General features: G+C 39.8%; 1 long non-coding RNA gene across 1 annotated transcript in view; it reads left to right on the top strand.

Annotated features, from left to right (window-relative positions):
* LOC117831404 overlaps positions 1-19,423 on the top strand; it is a 30,329-nt gene extending 10,906 nt beyond the window's left edge. Inside the window, exons 2-4 of the long non-coding RNA XR_004634991.1 lie at positions 15,009-15,072; positions 17,189-17,304; positions 18,165-19,423. This is a non-coding gene — a long non-coding RNA (uncharacterized LOC117831404). The remainder of the gene's footprint in view (positions 1-15,008; positions 15,073-17,188; positions 17,305-18,164) is intronic.
* Positions 19,424-19,903: the final 480 nt, after the last annotated feature.

Below are 19,903 nucleotides of genomic sequence, written 5' to 3'. Positions count from 1 at the left end.
AATGAAAGACATGTCCGATGGAGGGTCTCTTCTCATTCTTTTCCCTGAAAGGAGGAGAGAGAGAGGGGGATACAGAGGGGGAAAAAGCAGCCTTAGAGCCTCATTTTCCCTCCTGCCCGACCTCCTTTGTTTTCTTCCGGCTTTGAGCCACTTGTTTGAGGAAAAGGCAAATGTCGGAGAAATTCCTAGAGTTTTTTTTTATCCTAATCAACAAATGAGAGAGCAAAGAGCGAGGGAAGGAAAAAAGCAAGAAGAAACATGGTTAAAGGAGAGGGAGAGAAAGAGGGGACTCAGGAGACAGCTGTTGGAGAGGTTAGTTAGAGATTTCCAGCCATTAACTTCAGTCTGAGCCAGCTCGCCCACTTGAAGTAGACAAGGGACCCGGGCAGGCTGGAGCTCTGATATGAAAAGGGGGACGGGACCCAGCTTGATCTTGTGGGGGAAATTGTTTACAAGTGGGGACCCTCGATTCCACAATAGAGTCCACCACAAGAAAGAAGGACAGAGGGAGAAACGGAGAGAAAGGACAGAGGAACGGAGGAAATAGTTCATTGAAAGAGTGAAACAAATCTGCCAAAGCACAGGAGCAAATGTGAAAGAGTACGTAGCAAGAGTGATTAAGGATGGACCAATGAGGACCATAGACGGGTGCTGTCTGTGGGGAGGTGGGGTGGGGGGGAGTGACACAATAAGTGGAGGTCCTATAGGGGTGTAGGGGGGGGGGGGTCCGCTCTTTTCTCTTTTCAAAGGCAGGATAAACAAGGAAATGAGTCTGTAATCATTTCCAGAAATTGCCTTCCTCTTTGCATTTCCTCTCCCTGGATGTCTACTGTATTCATTAGCAGGCCTCTGTCTGATCAAATATTTTCATTGTCCCACAGAGACACCCGCAGAGGATCTTTGATCCACTGATGTGACTGTGAGTGATGCATCAGGTGCGCCTTGTGTTTTTAACACAAACCAGGCTCTGCTGTTGTGTTTTTATTACAGGTGAGAAGTTTGTTCAGCCTTAAGCGTGTGTCAACAGACCAATTAGATTTGTGTTGTTGATGAATACCTTCAGTACACACAACTTTGTTTTATTAATTATATTTACACTCTGGTTAAAAAGGATTGAGATTGAATATAACTCAATAATAACATACACCACAAATGTCGCCATTTCCTCAACATACTGGCATGTTACTGTCAGTGTAGCATACATTCCTAACTGTAGCTGTTAATAAGTACAAAAGGAAAACAATATAATATATAAATATAAATTATAATCATAACATAAAATGTATCCTACATGCACATTTTAAATGTGAAGACCTTCTTTGGTTACTTGTTTAGCTGTGATTACACTACAACAAAAGAACAGTAGTAGCTCAGTCTGCAGGGACGGACAGGGAACTAGAGTGTGGCTATGTGCAGGCCCTCACTCTGACATCTGTCCATCAATGCATGTTCATAGTATCCTATTTGTGCGAGTGTATAGTTTGGTCTATGCATGTGTAACTTGATCAATAACAAACAGAGAGAAAAATTGAATCTGTCCTTGAGATGACCGGAAGTGTCTTCTTCTTTCTTTTATTTCTTGAAATGCATTTTTTTCTCTCAACACTAGAAAACACTGAAGCGGATTAACAGATTGCTTGTACAGTTTCCTGAATGTTATGCATGTTTGTATTTAGTCCAACAGGAAGTTGTGATAGGTATGCTATACCAAGCAAAAACTGCACTTCCTCCAGTGTCTTGAGGCTGGCTCTGGAAGTACCTGAAACCACATACACACTAATTCAAAAAAGCAGATCTTTACAATTTAAACATTTTTACAGCCTAACTCAGCAGTTTAGAAGATATTAAGATTACAAGTTTTGCATAATTAGAGTCACAGCTGACTTGATTGACAGGCGGGAATAAGTTAAGGGTTGGGTTAGGTATTTCCAATATGACACCCGCCGACGAAAGGCTCAAAACAACGCTTCAGAAGCAGATACTAAGTCCATTTATTATACAGTCTATGAACTATACAGGATCGGTGTATATAAGTCATTAAGGGAAATAGACCTACAGGCCCTCTGATTCTTCCTGTAAGCTCCTAATTCTCTGGTAATGATTGGGCTACTGATCAATGTCATCATCATGAAACACTATTGATGAAACCATCGACTTATACCGTATAGCTTTTGTTTTCATTGCATCTACAGCGGATGACATGTCCATGTCCATATTACGCTTTATTTTGTATATTAAATTTGTATTTTATCTCATTTTCCAAGTCATCCTAACAAAGTAGTTTCAAAAGGAAGGGTTTGGTACACTGGCATGTTTCTTTTTTTATGTTGTTGGCTTGTGTAAAAAAAATATCCTCTCTGTTCTAACTCAGTTCCTCAAAGAAGAGCTGGCCACTCCTTTTCAACATAATCCTCTCAAGCCATGAATCAGAAACCAGTTCCTGCAACAAATATACAAAATTCTCCTTTGCTTGCATTCACCCAATTTACAGAGGCTGAGAGAAAGAGGAAAATATGTCATACAAAGGGCAGGAGAAAAGTCTAAAGGGAATACATCAAAGCCAAATAAAGACAATTAAAAACAAAAAGAAATATGCAAGACTGAACATGCCTTAAAAGCAAAAAGGGCCGTCTGGCAGTGCGTCAGACAGTGAGTTGTGGTAGGTTAGGAGGCCTTTCCTTGCCAGGGAGGAAGTGTTTGGATTTTATTGGTTTCATATGACACGACAGAACCTTTTTAAGATGTTGTAGACGTGCTGGTAAAAAAGCAGTCTGCCCACCCCGGCATTAAGTGCCTCTGTGATCTCGGCCATATTTATAGGCACTGTCTTGTGTCACATGGCTTCCATTTCTTCACTTGTTGGGACCCCCTGTGGCTGCTTTTACAAGCACAGGTATGAAGAGGTCAGTAGCAAATCCTCGTCAGGACGCTGAGGAGTGAGACAAGGGGAGGACACTTCTATATGATATGTGATGTCAGTTTTAAAGAAATAGATTATATAAAATAAAAAATTAGGCGATATTTGAAGTTCTCAAAAACTTGGAAAACTGACCAACATGTTGCTAAAGTAGTGTTCACACTGCAAGATGGTCTGACCAAGTTTGGACCCCTTCTGTCAAATGTCAGTAAAGTCCAAATTTTGTGATAGCTCTAAAGATTATGTTATACAAATTTAATTTTAGTGTAGGTTATATTAAGACAGATTTTACTTTCTCTGATTTGGTCAGAGGAAGACTGGCTGCACAGATTTAAAATCGTATACTTAACATGTTCAATATTTAAGAACAGATATCCTTTTGTGTGGGGGGAACCCAGAAGACAGCCAAGCATTCATTTTGTGGATTGTCACCTGGGGTGAAACAATAGCCAATCTGGAAGCAAGCTGCCTGAAGAAGGAAGCCCATCAAACTCAGCCATGGTTACAAGTTTTATAGATGTCAATGAAGGACCAACTTGATAAATTATGATAGCAATACATGAGTCCATTAAAACCTACCATAATCAAAGTGAAACCAAATACACCAAACAAAATATTTTGCCACAATGTTTATTCATTTATAATAGGCCTACTAATAGAAGCAAATGTTTTTGCTTCAAGGACTATGGGGAGGGATACGATTTACCAGAACTATTTTCTAATTGAGTTGATATGATAAGTATTACTTGGTTTTCCCTGGCATCACCTTTGCTATTCAGCTGAATTACTTTTGGTTTTGACCAATCACAATCAAGTATTTAACACAGTCAGGTAGTTAGTAAAATGCTGGCTTATATTAGAATAGTAAAAATTAATTTGGACAAGCATTTCTTTTAAGCATTGATTTCGAAACAATGTTAGAAACAGACATTAAAGCTACTGTTTGTATCTTTCAGTGTGTGTTGAATTTGGTGCCCCCTGTGGTCAAAGCATTAGCCCTATTCTCGTTGCTGATTTTCTTTTATGAATGAGTTGTGTTTAAGAACTAAAATCTCATCCTGCTTTCTCATGGCAGTTAAATGTATCTTCATGGAAAAATCAGTTTGTATCTCTGAACATCTCTTTTGCTTTTTTGGCTCATGAAGAGGCGTCAGTATTAATTACAGTCTGTTTTATTACCAGCTAAAACTCGTCACGGGAGCTTTAAACGTTGTATAAAAAAACCCCACTTACAAACAGCCTGGCTAACTGTTAAGCCCCTGTAAAGTATGCACAGATTTATAAACCTTAGTGCTGTACACTGAAACACAAATTTTCTAAGTTAATGAATTAAAGCTAAAATGATGGCCCTTTAGAAACATCTTGTGGTGCATCCTCCGAGGATCATGAACATTCACAACAAAGTGAAGGGTTGCTGTTCCAGTAGTGTCTTATTTACATACATTTGAAGAGAACAATTTAGGTCTGGTACTGAAGGGTCTTAGGACAAAGACCTCAGAATTGTCTCTGGAAGCATGAAACAACCACCTGGACCAGAGGATTTTGATAAAAAAATGGAAAGACAGATTGACCAACCAGCTTTAGGCTCTTGGGCAGGGTTTCTTCTTGATTACAACCAGGCAAATTGAGGCCAGGTGTCAAGAAAAGGGCACCAGAATGTGAGTCTCTGCTGATGAAGAGTTCCACAGTCCCTCCTCCCCTTCTTTATCTCCTTCGCTTCCTCTCTCTTATGCTATTTAGGACTCTGCATCCCTCCATTTTGGCCATGTGTTGAGGCGTGTTGGTTTTAGTGGGCACTAAAAACACACTGTTAAACACAGTTTTAAAGTTCCTAAAAGCATTTTTGCTCTCTGGGGTTGGCACTTTAATCCACTCTCAGGTTACACGTTCAGAGCGGGCATACCTGGGGGGAGGGAATGAAATAAACTGAGTCTGAAAACTCCCACACATCGTAGACTCCTTGTAAAAGGAAGAAGCAGAAGGCTAATCAGATTTACTGTTTCAATCATAGAGGGACGTGTCTCCTTCTTTTGGTGCAGAGGACTTAATGATGGACTGTCCTGGTACAACTTCTGTGTAGTTTGAATGTGAAAGAGACCATGGATCAAAATATCTGAACATGTCTGTGTCTTGGGAGAGTGTCCTTGCTGGCCCTTCCTAAACTTTGATCCAAGAAATGAGAGTACAAAGAGATCCAAACCTGACAAGGCCCACAGGAAAGGGGCTCTTCCCCCTTCTTTTATCTCATAAAAATCATTTTTATTTGCACTTTTTCTGCTTTTACAGTCGTCTGTGTGTGCAGGCAGACAGTCAAAAGCAGCAGGAAGGAGTAAAAGAAGCTTTACTCTTCAGGGGGAATACGACACAGTGCTTCTTAGAGGAAGGGGTCGTGAGTGAGTTCAAGGAAGTTCAGACTTTCTGAAAGGTCAAAGGTCAGGTTCAGAGGGGATAGAGGTGAATTGTTTGGACTTTTAAGGACTCGTTTTTATTTAGTGTTTGAAAGAGAGATACTGGTGAAGTGTTAGGAGGGGTTAAAGTCATTGTAGATAATGGGGTTGGACAGGGATGAGAACATCCATCAATGTTCAATGGAGGATGAATTCTAGATTCAGGATAGTCTGAAACCTGCCAAAGTTATAGATAAAACTGACACTTTTAAAAGCCCCTGGCTGTGGAATTTTGAAGAGGCCCCTAGCCCAGAAACAGTGCTGTAAATTAAAAGGTTTTCTTGCTCTACTTGTTCATTTCTTATCCAATAAAGTAATTTAGGGGTTAGCCAGAGTCACTTAGGTGACTTAATCCCTGTCTAGCACTTTGACCAAATGATAGGGCATGATTCAAGAATCAGCAAATCACTAGAGCTCTCACAGTCCATCCCATGGGGAACATGAAAATTTGTACGAAGTTCCAAGGGACTCAAGCAGTGTTGTTTAGATATTTCAGTTGAAAAACTTCACAAATCACAACTTAATCATTGTGCAATCAGTTGATCAGTGATGCCTGAATGGTTCATCCACTCGGAGCCAAGAATGTCTGCTCAGGATTTGATGGAAATTCAAACTGTTAAGACTTTTCTCTTTGAATCAAAGCATTGGGCTGACAAACTGATGGACAAGCCTCTATTTAGAGCCAGGCCAAAATGAAACACTGAAAAAGATCAAAAGACTTATTCGATAAAATGTTAGCCGATGCTAAATCTCATAACATTTTTTATCTCAGCCAGACAGGCTTGAATAGATTATAGGTATACCTTGCCTTGTCAACTAAAAGACGCTTGGTGTTGCTATTCCAACAAAGCGTTTTATTTACTGTTTGGGGAATTTTGATTAGAACCAATCCAATCATACCTGCAAGCCATACCACTGCTTTAATTTGTTTTTTTCAGGGGGGAGTTGATTATTTGTCTCAGAAATCAGGATCCCAGTTTGATTATTCCTGTGACCTAGAGTGGCTACATCTGTGTGATGAATGGCATCTCATAACCGCTAAGCCTTTAGGATTGGATTTGGGAATCAAAAAACTAAGGGCACCATTAACAATACATACATACTGTATCACACAAAAGTACAAGTTAGATTGGATTTTTTTGGAAGATGAAAAGGCAGGATTAGTGCACAAAGGGACTAAAGATGATCATTTCCCCTTGCCCCTTTGGAAAAGACTGTAATTAAGGATTTTGTTATCAAGGCAACAATGTGTCCTGCCCCAAATTCCAATTTATTGCGCCAGTAGAAAGACATTTTAATCTGAGAGTGCAGTTTCAACAGAAGTCTAGCCATGTTCCATACAACAGATTACTAGTGAATTCACTTTTAAAAAATGCACAACACAATTTTCTTTATCAAGAAACGATAAGCAGTAATCTCAAACCATGTTATAATTGACCCCCAGTTCTCTGCCACCCTTGTGCAGTGTCCAAGGGTGTCAGTGTGAGAATGGATGACTGAGTTAGTAGTAAGGTGATCCACAGTAAGTGATCACTGTAGATGGGATTAGATTAGGCTGGATCAGATTAAGGTCTATTTGGGAATAAACATTCAATTTGACTCTGAAACTAATCCCTGAACAAGACCCTCTGGCCCTGAAATCTGTTGGTGGACAGAGGTGGATATGGCAGCGGAGGAGTGGCCATATTCAGCTGTAATAGGGAAAATATGGATTCCATCCTATGAAGAGTGCCATCTTTACATTTTACAGATCAGATGTATCAAGTAGTTCAGGTTTTCCAAATACTATAAAGAGAGAAGATAATTATTTTATAGGTCCTGCTTCTCCATTTCAGACATACGTCTTTGGGATGCTATTATCTCGGCTTCTTCTAGAGCAGGGGAATGGGAGTAGGACTCAATTGGGCTTGTTTCCACTTGTTAAGGCTCCAGTTTCACTTTTTGGAACACACAAGATTAGTGGAAACAAAGTACTATGCGCCATTGTATCAGGAGCATTCAGTCAAGATGCTGAAACTAGTGCTATAGATTATTTTTCCATTTTTCTCGCAAGCCAACAGTCTTCTAGAGGTTGACAGTGTACTTGTTAAATAGTTGAAGGTCAGGCTGTGTAACTTTGTTTCTTTGAGCCAGTAGTGAGCCTTCTTAGCATGTCAAAATACTAGGATCTTCCTGATTCAGTCTTTGTAGATGGCTGTTTGGTTGGTTATATCACTGCCATGTAGTGGCCTGCAGTAAGACAGTTGGAATGTCTTGAAATATGATGTAATACTTATGTTAAAACCTTAGAATAAAAGTTATCAAGACATTTGTGCTTACCTCAAAAAATCTTTAAATAAGATTTGTGTCTGGATTTGTTGCATCCTATGCTCTGAAGAGGGAGGGGTCCTATCAGCTTTTTTATCAAAAGCCAGCATGCCTGATCACTTGAGGATGCACAAGTGCCAATGGCATGGCTAGCTAACACATCTTGGAAGGCACCAGTGAAGCTTAACATTATACACAGGTGCAGCATGTTGGAGCTACATATTCTGCCATCCAGACAATTCCTTTTCCATGTAAGACCTGTCATATTTCAGCAAGACAATACCAAACCACATTCTGCACATATTACTCTGTAGTAGACGAGTCTGGGTGCTAAACCCATTGAAAACATTTGGTGCATCATGGCACAAAAATATGACAAAAGGAGACCCTGAACTGTAGAGCAGCTGTCATCCTATATCAGGCAGGAAAGGGATATTTTATTTTCAAAACTCAAGAAACTGGTCTTCTCAGTTCCAAAACATTTACAAGGTGCTTAAAACACAAGTGAAGTGACACAAAGGTAAATATCCTCCTGCAACAATTTATTTTTTGTAAATAAGATAAATTAACATTTATTTTTCATAAAACAATACACTCTCTTTCTGTTTCAACATTTGACATGTTGTCAATTCCCAATGAAATATTTGGTTAAAATGATTTGAAAACCATTAAATTATTTTTTAATTAACATTTTAAAAGGATCGAAACAAAGTGACTAACATGCTAATCAAACATGTAGTATATGTACGTGTAATATTTTTTTCATATTTTTAATAACTAACAATATGACATGTACTACAAACATTTTCTCCTCCAGCCACAGATTTAGACAAAGTCAACACTTGCTCAGAGGAAAAAGAACAAAATATTTTATAACATGCTGCAGCAGCCCTTGTCCTACATTGTCCTCAACTCCACATATGCCACCAGTGACTTATCATTATTTGAACAAGAACATAGAAGAGGAAATTGAAAAAATATCAACAGGTCAATTTGAAAAGTGATGTCATTTATGGTTTTTCATGGTAACATTTTATAAGCTGGCCAGTGTCCAGGTCCAGTTTAATCAAAAAAAGTGTTGGCTCAAAAGCTGTGGGCTCATGTAACCTGCACAGTCGGAAATGGAATGTGTAACTTGCTGAATTAAAATGGACCAGCCGGCTCACGTTTAGAGGCCACTGTCACACATACACACACATGAACACGCACTATTTGAATCAATTTTCGTCTCCGCTATCAATCCATACCTCGATCGTTGCGCCTCATGATGTGAATAAACTGAGCCATTGGCCTAACAGCAACCCAATACTTTATATATTTCACCGATGTCAAAGTGTCAGAATGAAGTGCTGCTCGCTGGCACTTGGCAAATTTATCCTGTCCTCTCTGGCCAAGTGTAGCTCAAGTTTCATTCGCCTGTCGATGCACAAGCGTGTGAGGATGAAAAGTTTGGTGACCTGTCATATCGGATGCTATTTTCAGTAAGTCAGTGATCATGCATTTTCCACAAAAACATAATCTCATCGATTGTTTGCAAAGTAAACTGAAACAATTTGTTCTCAATAAAGCCATTTTTAGTGACATGAGGCTCAGTCAGTGGCAAACAGAGCACCAGGGTTCAACCTGCAACAGTAAAGACTCAGGTAACCAGCAAGTGTAATTACGAGTACGCCTGATCCCTGTGAAAGCTCTTCCCGGCCACTTTCTCCCCTGCATGGAAGGTTCTGGCACGAGTGGCAGAGAGGGTCACTGTTTAATAATGAACAGGTCGAGCCGGCTGTAACAGATACATACACCTGCTTTATACATCAGTCAATTACCTAATTAGAACTCTCCCTCAGGGGAAAGCTAATACCTCGTCTTGGAGCGGGAGGACAACCCCTTCCATGTGAACAGCAAGACAAACAGATACCTGTACGTGTGTTTGCGTGTGAGTGTGCGTGTGCACTCGCATGCAAGTTGTGGGGAACAATAGGAAGGGGGCTCGGTATTTCTTTGCACAGATCAGGTACCCAAGGACACTCATGGGAAATTGTTCTCCATGTGACTGTGATCCAATAACAATCCTTCCTGTGCCCACCTCCTCACACACGCTGCCTTCAGCCCCTCACCATTCATCCCGCCATGAGAAAGTGATCTATGTAAACCCATACGACGGGTCTTTCATGCCACTTTTCAGAGGGCATGGATTACACAGATGGTTGGTCAGCAGTCAACAGCTTTATGAGGACTATTTCCTCAGCAGACAAGGGTTACAATGAAACCTCTTCACAGGTAGCTCACTAAATTACTCAGAGGTACCAAATCTTGTTAATTGGACTTTTGAGTGTTATTGAATGCTGTAAGCACATTGAAATCACCTCAGTAGTGAAGGCATAGAACATTTATCTTTTACTTGATCACTGTAAAGACATCTATAACTATAAAGATAAAAAAGTATGCATTTTTAACACAAAGCAATAAGAAACGACTCGATTACCCCGACTTGCTATAGAGTGACTGACTACAACAAGGGATAACGAGTCTGAACAAGCTGAGTTGTGTGTTTATGACTCATCAGTAATGATAAATTTGCTAAAACTTTTTCAACATTAGAGATTACTTCAGTCACTTTTTTTCACAGCTGGAGGATTTTGAAAAATCTGGAGATTCTTTTGGATATATATCGGTTTTTGCCTGATTGTCTTCGGTTGTTGTCTTTATGTTTGATTTATTTCATTCTTAATGTAAGGTTTTAAGTGTGATTGAGCTTAGAATATAATTAAATGTATTTCAAGCTGTAACAACTACCGTTGAAATATGATGCCAACCCTGAGGTGCAAAAACTGCTGTTCCTGGAATGTCCACTTGAGGCCTGCTCCAAAAGCCAAAAACCTTGGTAGAACACAAATGAAAATGCAATTTTTTTTACAGTAGAATTAAACATATTTACAGCCTGCCACACAAAACATGTTGTTCTCTATTCCACATGTATAGATTAACTATTTTTAAACCCAATCCATTTTGATTATATTAAGTCTAACAATTATGTATACTTATATGTAATTATGGACGTGACTAATTTGAATGAAAGTGGATTCGTTGTAGCTGTTCACCAAGAGGCTAAAGGCTGGCCTGAACTTTACCTTCACGAGGCCTCTCTAGAAACCAGTAGTCTACGGTATTGGGTATAACTGAATTTTGGTTTTCCTGTATTAATATTATTTCTTGATAGTTGGTATTGTTGAAAAAAATCCGCACCCACTATGTAAGAATAGCCTTTCTAATCTGCCATGATTTACCACACTGCTGTCAAAGATGGCTAAAAACCCAACCCCCTCAATGTTGACATAACAGGTATTTACTGGGATTAGTAACTGTAATGTAATTGTACTGAATGTGACTGATTAATAATATGATCAGACAGTCTGCTTGCATGGGCATTATGGGTTTTGCTCGGGCCACCAGCAGCTCTGAGGCAATCAGGGACACTTCAGCTGTGATTAAGTCACATACGTCAGCCTCTGGAGAAAGGCAGCGAGGGAGGGGATGAGTGATGAAGCTCTCACTTCACAAAGAGGCAGTGGACAAGGGTTGAACGTTCAGGATCACTAATGTTAGTCTGTACATCCTCATCTAGGTTTCCCTCCTGACCTCTGCCCCACCCATCCCTCTCCATCAGGCAGATGCAAGTAAAAACACTAACCTCTTTCCCCGCCTCATAAGCAGCAAAGCCCAGCCTCCAACACCCCCCTGACCGCTTACGTAATATTTTTACTACACAACAAAATCAATCTCTGCTTATTAATAACAGCTACAGTGTAAATATCTGTACTGCAAAGGAGATGGATGGAAATGGAAGATGAAAAAGAGGACTGAGATTGTGATGGTGGGGAGGTCGGGGTCATGAAACATGCTCCTAAAAATCAATTTTCACAGGAGGACTATTAGGTTATTGAGAAGTGGGGTGACTGATTGAGTACTGCTTGTGTGTGTTTGGTGTGAGTGCGTGTGTGCACATGTACTTACTGTAAATAGCCTAACAAGTTTCAGTCTGGAGTAGGCCTTCATACTAAAGCACTTGATCACTTTTACCTGGCAACTACTTGTATTCAGGCCACACATTTAAAACACAACGTTTCAAATGTCGTGCTTAATTTTTCCTTTCTTTGTCACCTCCGTTTTAAATCTGAAAGACAGTGAGAAGATGTCCAAATCTGCACAGTAACCAGAAAGAAAAAGGGAGAAATGTGGCCTGCCTCAGCGAGAAATCCCAAAGTGCTTGCCGACTCCTAGCTGCTAATACAACTAATGCAGTAATGCAAGGGCCGAGGCGATTAATGAGAGCGCTCTGCTCCTGACATCTCAGACACCCTAATGTTGCTGCAGCGTCTCCCTAGCCGTGCTTTAATCCATCACCGGTCCCTATAACCCAATTATGGCCTGACGCTTTACTTTTAGCTCCTCTGCCGGGTCCTTCACACACATCTATAAAAGGGCAAACATACACACACACACACACACACATTTTGACAAGAGTGTTAGAGCACCGTCAGACAAGCAGATTCTACCAAAAGAAAAAAATCCATTGAAATACTGACAGAAACATTTGCAGAGTCAGATAAGCTTAAAGGCCAGAGGAATGAAGCCAAGCCTTTTTACTGGAACGCACAAAATTGCAATTTGAAGCTTTAAAACAAGTGATCCAGCTGAATCAACCATGCCAGCATGATATGATCAAAATGCTGCTCACATTTTCAGGGTGGAAGGCTTTAAATCTGGACTCACTGTTAAGAACTCTGAGGTTAACAAACTTCCTGTATTTCTAATGTCATCCCCATAAAGCCTCTTCCTTGTTATGGTTATAATCGTAGCATGATGCTACACTAACATGCCTCATTCCCAGAGGTCCATCAGCGCTCTGTTTTAGCTAAGGAGGCGTATGTGTTGCATTTTTCATGAGGTCCCCCGTGCAACATTTATGATTCACCCTGAAGGCTTTAAAACAATACTTGACTGCTTCTCCCACCAGGATAAGCCAAACATCTGGAACATACTGTACACCAGGGCGTCTTAATATGCTGCAGGAAGTGGAAGAGTAGCGCTGGACCTCCCCGAAACCCCCTCCCTTCCTCTCTCCATCTCTCCCTCTTCCTCCCTGTTTGTCAGTTATGTCACACTCAGAGTAACAGCTCTGTCAATCAAAAGATCTATGTGCATGCTTCCTCTAAATCAGGTGGATTGACTCCTTAAGAGTTACTGGAGGAGCCTACTTCCATTAGCCACTCCCCACAGCAAATTAACTTAAATGTGCCCGCTCAATAAAGTTCAAGACAATCATTTGCATGTCAATGTCTTTTTTTTCTCTCTCAAGGCCTTCCCAAACATACAGCTGACTCATGCAAATCCTGTGATTGCTGTGATTTTGCAGCACTAATACCAATTAGCCAAAGAGCTAATTGCTAAGAGAAATTGGTTAGTTGGGAGAGAAATGTTGCACTCTAGTGTTATAACCCCAAACTTCAAACCTTTTTTTCTTTGAATAGACATGTTCTTGGGGCAGAGGTTTAGCTAAGTGGTGCGCCCAATATACAGAGGTCATAGTCCTCCCGGCTGTCTTGGGTTAGATTCCAACCCTTGACATTTGCACATCCCCCACTCTCTCCTCCCAAAAATGTTTGTCTCTCTTCACTGTCAAAACATACAATGGCCCCCTGTAAAAACTCTTTCCAAAAAGAAAAAACAGCAGTTTTCCAAGGATATGTTTATATATACTTGGTTACTCCCCACTTAATGTCTATACAAAGTGATCTGCATAAGAATGTATAGGCTTAAGGGAAGAGACAAGATTTTCAATGTGGTATTGTGGTTTCAATTTGTAGTGCAAATACAATCATCAAAAAACAATTCACCTGGTTTTCATTGCTGGAAAAAGACTCTTAAGTCCCAGCAAAAAGACAGAATGCAATTCACCTGTTGAAAATGTGCAATGTCGATCGATTCCTAAATGTCCATCTCAATTTGCTACTCAGATTGACAACAATGATGAGAAAATTATTTCTCTTCTTTTATAACTAATTTCAAATAACTTCTGGTCAAACTAGAAGCTCTTGAAAAAAAAAAAAAATAGTGACCCTTAGCGAATATAATACACTTGTATGATGTGTGATAGCAGATGCATTCTGAGATACTCAAGCTCTTTATGCCACTTTATTGTCTTAAATTGTGTTTTGTAATACAACCGAAACATCACCTTTGAGTCCATTTTTAAAAATGAATTTAAAAGAAAGAAAAGATGAAGAAATCCTATTGTTGTGGTGTGGTCAGATTAAAATAGCTAATGCTATTTGACACAAAGTTACAACTTGACTGGGACAGTCTTATTCTACATTTTTTTTGCCTCCAAACATTTTTTTTTTTTTTTTTTTTTTTTCACAAAACGGTGTCCCACAAGGATCCATACTGGCTCCTGTTCTATCTAATGTCAATTTGTCAATTTGTCAATGCAAAAATGACATTGAGGCAAAGTTTCTTTTTTATACTCACAATGCGATAATATGCCGATAACACAATTAACTATGCTTCTTTGTCTTCCTTAGCAATAAAAAACCTCAAAGCTGCTTTTAATGTTGTCCATATTAATCTTTCAAAATTATGACATACTGCATACACATCTTAAACTCAAGAGTATTATCAGCTTGAAATATTTTAAAATTAAGATTCAGTCAATGTGCAAGTTTTGATGCTGAATGCTGGTGATTTATCATTTGATGTAATTTCTGTGTGTCATTGTCTCTGTGCTGCTGTCTAGGTCAAGACTCACTTTTAGAAATGATTGTACATCTCAAAGGAAATATTCCTGGTTGGTTAAGGCTAAATACAAAAGCTGCTTCACCCCTGGTTTTGGTGATTAATCACACAGTCTTTCTGTTGCCCCATTACCATTTTCTGAGTTGCATCAAAGCGAAAGTCATCCTAATCTTAAAGTGATCCACTTCTGGTCTCTAATACAAAGTCAGGTTAGTACTTGGCTATTCTAAACCATCAGGTATCATGTCTTTAGAGAGGGGTAGTTGGAAATAGAGAGAGAGGTGCGAGTTGGAGGGTGTACTATTATTAAAAGTTACCTACGGGTGCAGGCCAGAGGGGCTAGGGAGATTTCTGAAGCTGTGAGTTTATCATCAAGAGAGGTCAGAACAGGTTGACCAGGATCAGTTTATGACAACTTGGGGCTTAACCTGCTTGGATAAGATGTTAAAGGCTTGTAACTACAATAACTGTATCAGAATTGGATATCCACAGTGCCTCAGTTTCACTGTCCACATCTTCTTTTTCCTCTCTCCTCTGTTTGTATACAGGATCTCTCCTCTCCTGCAGCCCCTGGGCATCCTCAGCATCCGATGTCATCCTGCCAGAGACAAAGTAAGTCAGACAAACACGCAGGCTGGACCTCTGAGGAGAACCTTGCAGCATGCTCAAGTGCTATAAGTGCCTGGGAGTCGTCTTACAAGAAACACTTATTGCATTTTGTATTGAGCATGATGTTATGAAAAATTAATACAGGGGTGGTGTGCTTTCCTCTCCTTAGCCTCGCTCTGTGTGAGTCCTTGTGTGATTCCGTGTACACATGAATGTACATGCACCTACTTACATGTTTCTCTGTCTGTGTTTATATTTTATAAAATGTAACTGCTCATGTGAGCCTACATGGATGGAAATCTGGCTTGAGTTTCATGGGTAAATAGTATAATCATCTGCATATCATGGGGGTTTCCATATCCGAGGAACCGGTGTTTTCCTGAGAGAGCCGATGCCTGATTCCCAGCTGCACTATTGACAATAGTTACTGCACAGGCCTCCTTCCATTTGCTGCATTAGACTCTTTATCCCCCTTGGTTAGTGCACATATTGACTCCACTATTGGCAAAACAGTCGAGGAGAAAAAATACTACCTTGAAGTAAATTGATATGTACACAAACAAGAACAGCTAAAAACAACATATACAATGCTCAAAATCGAAGTGTTTTACTGCAGTTTATATGAAACATGTTGTGTTGTACTATACACTCTAATTTTAACAGTATCTAATGTTTCTTATCCATGTTGCATAAAGACTTCAGCAATACCTTGGAGTATTTCAAAATGAGCTTAAGTCAGTTTAAGAAGAACAAAATCGTCTCTGTAAAGCTCCAACAAATGTGGTCCCTTTTTTTAATCTCATATTTCATTTCATTTTGGAAATTAATGCTGCAAACCTGTACTCTTTAAATTGTGATGGACTTATTCAAAGTAGATCAAAGCAAATCTTATTTAAAAAAGGATTGCACACGAAACCAATCAACTGTACAATTTTCCTGAAGATAGATTCATAAATCTGTGCTAGGTTACTGAAGAGGATTAAGGCCTTTTTTTAACCTTTTTTTCCCCAGTTTGATTGTCTAAGAACATTTACTGCTCAAATTTGTGGTATTAATCCCCTTAAAATACTCCTCTGTGTAATCTGAGAATTCTGCTGTTATGCCTGTATCCATACAGGATGGTTTATTTTGTACCAAAGTCTAAGCTAAGTAAGGGGGTAATGTCAAGAGTCACAACAAGGTGGGTCAAACAAGTTGATTATTTATTTATGGATCTAGAACAACAGTTCCTGAGATTCTACAATTGGTTGCAATTCCATGCAACAGTATTCTTATCTAGTCTACTTAACTTAGTCAAATTAACATAACCAGTTGTGGGGAAGTGAGAGCTGAACCTAAGGGCAAAACTTTTGATTTACCAGTGGATCTACATTCCCACCCTCACCTAGACTCATGAGCTGTTGGTAGTGACACAGGCAACTGAGAAGAGTTGCTTCCTAATGTGGGCTGGGTTCATCCTTGGAGATAGGATTCAGAGCTCTGACATGCTCAGACCCCGGAGGAGTAGAGCTGCTTCTCCTTTGCGTCGAAAGAAGCCAATTGAGGTGGTTTAAGCATCTGATAAGGATGCCTGCTTGGTGCCTCCCTTTGGTGGTTTTCCAGGCACGTCCAACTGGAGATCCCAGGGTAGACCCAAAGTTTTTCTTTAAAAAATCTTATCTTGCATGAGAATGCCTCAGAATCCCAAACTGGAAGCATTGCTGAGAAGAAGGATGTTTGGGGCAACATGCTTGGCCTGTTGCCACTGTGACCCAGTTCCACTTCTGGGATAGATCAGTGGCATTCAAGAGTCAGAAAATTGATTTCACAATCTGTCTACTTTTTATATAAAATGGGATCCAGGGTGGTCAGTTGTAGGTGAGTCTTGCAGCAGGTGATTTATGCCAATAAGGGTTCATGTTTTAGGCTATAAACAGCTGAATTGGAGCTTGAAATCATGTTAGACCTCAAAAAAGTTTATTGTAACCTCTGAGATGGGACACCAGGACTCAGAATCGTGGTCCATGAAATCTACTGAAACCAGATCCAGGTGACCAGGGGGTGATTGAATGATACATTTCCTGATTGTTCACTGAGAACAGACCTGTTTCATTGCTTCTTCTTTTTCTCTTCCTTTCAGTCTTTCTATAAATAGGGATCAAGCCTCTGTGGACATTGATGGATGGACCATGAACTCCTGACCCCATGGATTGTGAGAAGAGGGTCTCTCACAGCACAGTGTGGAGTGTGTCAAAGGTGAGGATGTTATTTTCTCAGCCCGCCTTAGCATTGTAACACACAGGTTTCATTTATGTTTTAGATTAATAGTGAAGGATGCTAACAAAAGGATATCTATGCTGAGTTTCTTGGTGGTTCATCCAACAGGGACATTTCCATAAGTGTCTTCTTGCTTGTGGTGCTTAAGAAAATGTCTCAGATTAATGAACATGATATAAATTTATGTCCATAGCACAATATCTATCCCATGTTAAAGGGCAACATATCCAGTAGTAGTTGAATTATTTCCATTCGGAACAAATGGTGGATCAACCAACCTAGAGCCCTGCACAAATAATACCTTGCAGAATGACAAATAAGGTTGACAATTCAGCTTAAAAACTTTCAATTAAGCTCCCGTTAAAGAGTTTTGTTGAAATAAAGACTATGGTTATAGTTGTACAATGATTTATTGTATTACTGTTGCTAGAAGGTAAAGAGGGCCTGTTTACCCAAGAGGACATTGAGGACAGGGAAGCGAGGAAGGCTCAGGAGGCACTGACTTGGAGTTTTTGTGATGGAGTTGAGTATGGATCAGTAGTGTTTTCACTTTGCCCCCTGAGGTAAATTGAAATGTAAATATGTCAAAGACATTAATAGTAGCAGTGTAGTTAAATGCCTAAATAAGCTTTTGTCTGTCCTCTTTGGTGTGATGCTCCGCAATATTTTTTCATCTTTATGAGAAGATAACCAAATGCTTGAGGCACTAGTAATATTGTCTCCTCAACCCCCTACACACTCAATAGCAATAATCTTAATGACCCTCTACTCTATTCTTTTTCCTATTTCCTTGCTTCCTCCACCCCTGACCCCTCCTCTCCCTCCGTCCATTCACGCAGTCCCCTATCCTGGGTTACTTCCACCACAACGGAGACGGCTAAACACACCCTGTCCACACATACTCATACACACCCTGAGGGTGAACCCAATAGGTCCCTCTGCGCGTGAGTCGTGGCATCTCCTCTTTCCATTCCCCCACCTCGGCGTGTTTCTTCATCCTGCCTTTGGGGCTGAAAACACGGACACGGCTCCCTTTCTCTTCTTTATCCAGTCCAGATAACCTTATGTGTCGGACAGAGCGAAGGCAAACCAACGAATAATAAGCATGTTCACTGTCACTGAGAAGACGAAGGGCAGCTCGCCCACTGCCAGCATCATCTCAAGGTTTTTCTCAAAGCCTAAGTGATGATGAGGTGTTGGGGCAGTCTGTTGGGGCTGGAAACAAGGTAAACCCAGGGTAACAGAGAATTTGAATGTATCATAGCTTCAAGGGTTGAATTCTAGTTGAGCGCTAAAATGCTGCAAGGCAAGAAAGGGCCAGTGGATGTAGAAAATGCAGAACACAGGAGAAGACAATATGTTTTGTGCCTACTTTAATCAATTTGTTGTGTACAATGCAACGTATTCGATGTAGGTATGGAGCATAAGATGTCATTTGTAGTTGTCATTGCCATGAACTGCTTTATTTACATGATGATGGTTGTTTTTCAATGATTTTTTAAAAATGTGCCCTACTCTTTACTAATTACATATGTGCGCAGCATTGAAGTCCATTGAAAAATTTCCGGCACCATGTATTACACTTTAATGTATCCTATCCTATAAACGTACCATATCAACATATCATGTTGTATATTGTTATGCTGTATTGTGCCGTATCGTAACATGTGGTATAATATCGTATCATGTCATATCATGATGTATTGTATCATATCGTATCGTGTCCTGTAGTGTCATATGGTTTCGTGCCGTGACGTTTTGTAACGTATCAACGTATCATATCGTATCTTGTTTTATTGTATTGTATCGTATCATATCGTATCTTGCTGTGTCGTGCTGTATCATATCTTAATGTATTATATCCCATTGTATCGTGACGTAACGTATCGTATCCTGTCGTGGACAGTTTTAGGACGTAACCTATCGTTTTAAGTCACATGGTATCGTATCATATTGTTTCATGTCATACCGTATTGTGTCTTGTTGGGTCGTCGTATCATAGAGTAACATAATATATGGTATGGTGTCAAAATAAATTGTGCTGTATTGTATGATATCGTACTATATGTATTATATCATATCATACTCTATCAAATCACATTGTATCAGGTCCTTAGTTTTCACATCATATTACATCTCCAAGCATTTATCATCCTCTATATCATACATCACTAAAAAACTGACTTCTTATTTTCATATTTGTATATTCAAGAGAGTGGAAATCATTCACTGAATCAAGCCCTTCATACTTAAAACCATATTATGCACTTCAAATGAAATACTCAGAATATATTTATCCTTTCTTATGCTATTGATTCCACGTCTCTGCCCACTCAAGCCTCTCAAGGCCAACATTAAAACATCTTATCTCCTACCTCCATCTTTAATTGATGGTGGATATTGCTCTTATCCACACACACTCGATCCTCTGCTCTTCACTTCATGATATTAAGTGTGTGTGAATGTGTATGGACTGCAAAGACTGCTTTTATACTCTTTACTGGTTTCATGAACAAGACAGTTATGGCTGCCTTAAGAGCTTATGGATTAAGAGGAGGATGTGCTCTGTGAGTGCAAG

Source organism: Notolabrus celidotus, chromosome 19 (genome assembly GCF_009762535.1).
Source record: "Notolabrus celidotus isolate fNotCel1 chromosome 19, fNotCel1.pri, whole genome shotgun sequence".
Taxonomy (NCBI): Eukaryota; Metazoa; Chordata; class Actinopteri; order Labriformes; family Labridae; genus Notolabrus; species Notolabrus celidotus.
Note: the sequence above shows the minus strand (reverse complement) of the source record. Positions and strands in the feature narration are given on the sequence as shown.